The sequence below is a fragment of the Xiphophorus hellerii genome, chromosome 22 (genome assembly GCF_003331165.1).
Source record: "Xiphophorus hellerii strain 12219 chromosome 22, Xiphophorus_hellerii-4.1, whole genome shotgun sequence".
In the NCBI taxonomy this organism is placed as follows: domain Eukaryota; kingdom Metazoa; phylum Chordata; class Actinopteri; order Cyprinodontiformes; family Poeciliidae; genus Xiphophorus; species Xiphophorus hellerii.
This window is the reverse complement of record NC_045693.1, coordinates 30,376,070-30,383,130: the sequence shown is the minus strand read 5'-3', so window position 1 is coordinate 30,383,130 and position 7,061 is coordinate 30,376,070. Positions and strand designations below refer to the sequence as shown.

The 7,061-nt window shown below is 41.0% G+C and overlaps 1 long non-coding RNA gene across 1 annotated transcript; it reads left to right on the top strand.

Annotated features, from left to right (window-relative positions):
- The first annotated feature begins 848 nt into the window (after positions 1 to 848).
- Positions 849 to 5,750, top strand: LOC116713802 (uncharacterized). Its single transcript, XR_004337921.1, has 2 exons — positions 849 to 892; positions 5,674 to 5,750. It is a non-coding gene; the product is annotated as an uncharacterized LOC116713802 (long non-coding RNA).
- The last annotated feature ends 1,311 nt before the right edge of the window (positions 5,751 to 7,061 follow it).

Below are 7,061 nucleotides of genomic sequence, written 5' to 3'. Positions count from 1 at the left end.
ATTTGCACTAGAAACTAGGCTAAAAATAATTGGTAAATTTGAGGTTTTTGCAGTGCACCAGCTTGGAGCCCAGAGGTTTTCAAGGTATGGGAGAGCTAGCCTCCATGCTAGCTTCTGTGCTAGCCTCCATCCTAATCTCCATGCTAGTGTGAGAGACACCGGGTTTATTGGTCGGATCACACTTGAGTGTGCTGTTGCTGTTTGTGTGTATTGTAGTTCACAGGTATCCCACCCAATTTGTTTTGTTTATCAGTATATGGTTAAAAGCCATTTTTTAGAGTATATATGGATTTTTATTTTGTAAATACACACAAACTGATAAAGTGGTCACTAATGTATCATACAATACACTGCCAACTACTGGCCATCCACTGCAAGTGCAAGAAAATGTAGTTAAATCCAACATGGCAGACAGATGAAAAAGCATGCCGACCAACTCAGGAATATCCAGGCCCTCCTTCTACTGTAGAAAACTCTTGAAGGTAAAAAAAATATATTGTGACATGAAGCAACTACTAAAGACTAATACTACTGATGTAGTTTACAAATAACAACTTTGTATTTAGAGAAATTACAAATGATCACCTGTCCACTAAAGTGTACGTCATGCATCAGTGGCAATATTTTGACAGAGTTTTACTGATACAGTATGCACCATTCTCAGCAAATATTTTGGCTTAAATTTTAGTTCTTAACTTGAAGATTTAAGAACAAAAGCACATTGTTGCCATTTTATTTTGTAACAAAGTGAGACTTTATTGTGGTTCTTAAAAAAAACAACTTTTATTTATATTTAAATGTTTGCATTACATATATTCATTCCAAACTGACCATGATGAGCAGAGGGACTTTAAAGTCCAATGCATTACCACTGTCTGTCATGATGTGTGTGGTTACAACTTAACTTGAAGTGTTAAGTTGTAAGTAGCATACTGCGCATGTGTGAGATGTAAAGAGTGGGAGGCGGGGCTAGATCTGGGGTCCTTGGGGGTTTGTGTGTGGGGAGTGCGGAACGCAAGTTGTTAACGGTTAATGGCGACCATTAAAGTGTGGATGCTAACGTCAGCAGTGTGATTATTGCTTCTACAATTGGTAGCAGAGGATGGCCGCTGCTGGAAATTACAAAGTTCCCCCACCGTTCGACGAGAAGACGTCTTACGAAAGTTGGAAAAATGAAATTGAAATCTGGAGACTTGTTACCGACTTGGACAAAAAGAAGCAGGCCCTAGCAGTTACCCTGTCGCTATCAGGAAGAGCGCGCTGGAAATCGCTGCGGAACATCTCAACGACGATACAGGAATGAGCGTTCTTTTAAACAAGTTGGATTCAGTGTTTTTAAAAGAAGAAAAGGATCGACAGTACGAAGCTTACACGGAGTTTGATCGGATCGACAGACGTGGCGACACGTCCATGATGGATTACATTATCGAATTTGAACGACGGTACAACAAGTTACATAAGTTCAAAATGGAACTACCGGATGCAGTGTTAGCATTCAAGCTATTAGACACCGCGGGGCTAAACGTTAAAGACAAACAGCTAGCTCTTACCGCCTGTTCCACTGTATCTTTTGACAACATGAAATCGGCTTTGAAAAGAATCTTCGGTGATGATGTCTATCCTCCACAAGAGGGCGACTCAGCCTTTTTCACCAAATACACAGGCAAGCGTGAACGGAGTTCTAACTCAGAGCAAAGCCCAAGAACAGCTGCAGGGACTAATCCACTCGACAAGTATGGGAGAAGAACTAAATGTGCAATATGTCAGAGCACTTATCACTGGGCAAAAGACTGTCCCAATAAAAGAGAACATGTGAAGCTAACAAATGTTGAGGGATCAAAAGACAATGTTGAAGAATGTAATATTACTCTGTTTTCAGACGAATTCCCATCTGACACACAGATATTCATGGTAGAAGCTTTGGGATCTGCTGTGATTGACACTGCCTGTACAAGAACTGTGTGTGGTGAAAAATGGCTTGCAGATTATGTAAGTGGGCTGCCTCAGAGAGAATTAATAAAGATTAAAGATGAAAAGAGTGCAAGACCTTTCCGGTTTGGGGATGGAAAACTGGTGCAATCCACAAGAAAGGTGACTATTCCTGCAACAATAGGAAAAACTAAATGCAACACTGAGACAGAAGTAGTTCCAGCAGATATACCGATGCTTTTGAGCAAAACATCACTGAAGAGAGCGAGTGCTGTTTTAGACATTGCTCAAGACAAAGCAATGATGTTTGACCAACCTGTAAAACTTGAGCTGACATCTTCTGGACATTATTGTGTAAACTTAAGAAAGGAAAATATCAATAATGAAGACCAGTTTAAACAAAGTGAGACACCAAATGATGAAGATGAAATTCTCACTGTGACAGAAAACATGACAACCAAAGAAAAAAAAACAGTACTGCTAAAGCTACATAAACAATTTGGACATGCCTCAGTTGACAGACTACAAAAGCTCTTGTCTTGCTCAGGCAACACCGATGATGAAAGCATTACAATCCTGAAGGAAATTGTAAAAAACTGTGAAATATGCATCCGGTACAGTAGAGCAAAACCTAAACCTGCAGTGGGTTTACCCATGGCTTCAACGTATAATGAAACTGTAGCTGTGGACCTACATGAGCTTGAGCCAGGTTTGTGGTATCTACATGCCATCGACCATTTTACAAGATTCAGTGCAGGGAGTATTATCACCACAAAAAGACCAAAAGAGATAGTGAAGCACTTTATTCACTGCTGGATAAGCGTTCATGGCCCACCACGCAGATTATTCACTGATAATGGAGGTGAATTTAACAATGAAGAAATAAGAGACATGGCTGAACATTTTAACATTGAGGTTAAAGCCACTGCTGGATACAGTCCATGGAGCAACTGGCCTACTGGAAAGACACAATCAGATTCTCACTGAAATGCTACTCAAGGTAAAGAGAGACAACAAATGTGACTGGAAAATGGCTCTGGACTGGGCTTTGATGGCAAAAAACAGCATGCACAATGTACATGGCTACAGTCCCTATCAACTTGTTTTTGGTCAAAATCCAAACCTGCCTTCAGTTCTAATTGATAGACCTCCAGCATTGGAAACTGATGTCAACACATGGATGGGTCATCACACTGCAACACTGCATGGCATGAGAAAAGCCTTTGCTGAGGCTGAATGTTCTGAGAGGATCCGAAGAGCCCTCAGAAAACAGCTGCGACCCACAGATGACAAATATGAAACAGGAGACAAAGTCTATTATAAACGTACAGACTGTCAGGAGTGGAAAGGGCCAGGTGTGGTTATTGGCCAAGATGGTGTAGTAATATTCGTCAGGCATGGTGGAACGTATGTCAGAGTACACCAGTCTAAACTAAAAAAAATGAATGAGACACAAAAGAAACTAGGGGAAAGCGAAAATCCATTTAAAATGGATGACCACCTTTCAAAGACACCAGCGGCGGTACTTGATGAAGAACATGACTTTGAAAGTGAACATGAGAAGGAGATGGCACCAACAAACAATGAATCACTTGGTGTTGCAGAAAACAGTGAATCCTTCTGTGATCCAGTACAACCTGAAGGGGATGGTCTCCCACTGACACACACAACTATAAGTGAAGGAATAAAATTAAAAGCTGGACAAGGAATTAAATACACAGACAAAGAAACAGGTCAAAAATATGCTGGACAAATAACAAGCCGTGCAGGGAAAGCCAGTGGGAAACACAAAAACTGGTACAACTTAGAATATACTGAGCCAGAGGAAATTGCTGGATCCACAGGATCCATTGATATGGGACAAGTAAGCAACCTCGAAGTGGTTGAAAATGTCAAGGCCAATACTGACAACAGAGATGATATATTAGTAGTGAACGAGGATATCTTCTCACACGCTAAACAAACTGAACTTGAGAACTGGAAAAGAAACAATGTATTTGTGGAGGAAAAAGATGAAGGTCAGAAATGCATATCAACGAGGTGGGTGTGCACACTCAAGAAAACACAAGTAGACATAGTACCCAAAGCTAGACTGGTTGCAAGAGGCTTTGAAGAAATTAACATTCAAGAACTTCCTAAGGATTCACCCACTTGTTCCTCTGAATCTCTAAAGATGGTCATAGCTGTTATATGCCAAAATAAATGGAAGCTGAACTCTATGGACATCAAAGCAGCCTTTTTGCAAGGTAAAGATTTAACACGGGATGTGTATCTCCGTCCACCTCAAGAGGCAGAGAGCGAAGGAATCGTATGGAAGTTAAATAAATGTGTCTATGGCTTGGCAGATGCTTCCTTGTTCTGGTACAACAAGGTGAAAGAAACCATGCAGAAGCTGGGAGGAACTGTGTCAAAAGTTGATCCAGCTGTCTTCTACTGGCAAGATGATTTCTGTAAGGTGACAGGAGTTCTTGCATGCCATGTAGATGACTTTGTATGGGGTGGTTCAGACAGGTTTTCTTCAGCTATTATCCCCCAACTGAAAACTGCTTTTCAAGTTGGAAGAGAAGAACATAACAGCTTCAACTACATTGGAATGGAGGTTCATTCTCTGCAGAATGAAATCAGAGTACAACAGCGTGCATACATTAAAAACCTACAGCCCATTCCTATGGATCCCATCAGAGCACCACAGCGGGAGGCTCCATTAACAGACACAGAAATGGACATGTTAAAATCCAAGATTGGACAGATTCTGTGGGTAGCAAGACAGAGCAGACCTGACATCATGTGTGACATATCTATCCTGGCGTCAAACACAAAACATGGTACAATTCAAACATTACACTCTGCAAACAAACTGATCAGAAAACTTAAATCTGAGGAAGTTACCCTTAGATTCCAATGCTTAGGAGACAGCAAATACCACAAGCTAGTGGTGTTCAGCGATTCCTCAATGGGAAACCTCTCAGATGGAGGGACACAAGGAGGACATTTTGTCATGCTGATGGGAGACGATGGAAAATTTTCACCCATATGCTGGCAATCCAGACGGATTAGGAGAGTGGTACGTAGCACGTTAGCTGGAGAGACTTTAGCACTAGCAGATGGGATTGATAGTGCTGTCTTTCTTACTACACTCTATTCAGAGCTCATGGTTGGTGATGGCACGCGCAACATCCTACCCATTACCTGTGTAACGGACAACCATTCCCTCCTTGATGCTGTCAAATCCACAAAATGTGTAACTGAAAAGAGACTCCGGCTTGAGATCAGCAGCATCAAAGAACTTATGGGTTCTGGGACAATTCAGGAAATCATATGGACACCTACCAAAGACCAACTTGCCAACTGCTTAACAAAAGTGGGGGCATCTGCTCTTGGACTGCTGAGAGCCCTAAGTAAAGGGAAATGGCAATTTAAAGATTAAATGGCAATTTAAAGATTAAAACAAACACTACTGTTCCTTACATAAGTTAAGTTCAAGTAAATGGAGTTAAAATAAGTAAAATTAGAATGTTAAAAATTTCTTTAGCCTGTTATGTGTTCTTTAAAGAAAGAAGGGAGATTGTTAAGTTGTAAGTAGCATACTGCGCATGTGTGAGATGTAAGGAGTGGGAGGCGGGGCTAGATCTGGGGTCCTTGGGGGTTTGTGTGTGGGGAGTGCGGAACGCAAGTTGTTAACGGTTAATGGCGACCATTAAAGTGTGGATGCTAACGTCAGCAGTGTGATTATTGCTTCTACAGAAGTGTGGACCCAAATGTAGCAGGCAGGAGACGTCAAAGTTCTGTTGTAGATTTAATTAAAAATCAGACTTACAAAAAAAAAAAAAAAAGTTCAAGGAACAAAAAGAAAACTAAGCAAAATTAAACCCCAACCAGAGAAGAAGAGACCATGAGGAAACCAGGGATAAGGGACGAGGAGCAGTAGTGTGGAGTAACAAGACAAGCCAACGAGTAACAGCCTGTGATTTGACTAATTAGAGATGTGATTACATGTTTATCTGCTACTCGAATAAAAAACAAAAATAAGGGGCGTGCCGTGGTGGCGTAGGGGTTAGCGCGACCCATATTTGGAGGCCTCGAGTCCTCGACGCGGCCGTCACGGGTTCGACTCCCGGACCCGACGATATTTGCTGCATGTCTTCCTCCCTCTCCTTCCCCGTTTCCTGTCAGCCCACTGTCATATAAGGGACACTAGAGCCCAAAAAAGACCCCCTGGAGGGGTAAAAAAAAACAACAAATAGATAAATAAAAACCATCTGTGGCTAAAAGTTAATTTGGTGTAAAGTGGATTTAATGTGTTAACAAAGACTAAGTTATGGACAAAATACAAAAAATAGAAAAAAAGCCCTGTTGCTACATTGTGAAAAACCAAATGGCTAATGGGACTAAAAAGTCCTTTGCAAAAGAAACTATGAATCTTGTGACTTTATATACCAAAAATGTTACAAGAAATTAATAAGGAACACTCTGTTATGGACAACAGGACTCTGTCTTTTCTCTATCTGCTTTATCTGCTCACACACACACACACGGCTGCACGCTTACATTACCATAACATTTAAGACTGGTGACAGTCACACACAGGGGTGCCATATAGGAGGGAAAAGTTAGGATAATTCCAAGTGCCCTTGACCGACAGGGGCACACCCACCAAAATAAAAATAAAAATTCAGTGACAAGCTACTTAGTATCATTCCAGTGAGTCTGTAGGGATTTCTCTGTGTCTTTGCTCTTTTTACAATTACACAACAAAAACAATATACAGCGGGGCAAAAAAGTATTTAGTCAGCCACCAATTGTGCAAGTTCTCCCACTTAAAAAGATGAGAGAGGCCTGTAATTTTCATCATAGATATACCTCAACTATGAGAGACAAAAGGAGAAAAAAAAATCCAGAAAATCACATTGTCTGATTTTTAAAGAATTTATTTGCAAAATATGGTGGAAAATAAGTATTTGGTCAGCTACAAACAAGCAAGATTTCTGGCTCTCACAGACCTGTAACTTCTTCTGTAAGAGGCTCCTCTGTCCTCCACTCGTTACCTGTATTAATGGCACCTGTTTGAACCCGTTATCAGTATAAAAGACACCTGTCCACAACCTCAAACAGTCACACTCTAAACTCCACCA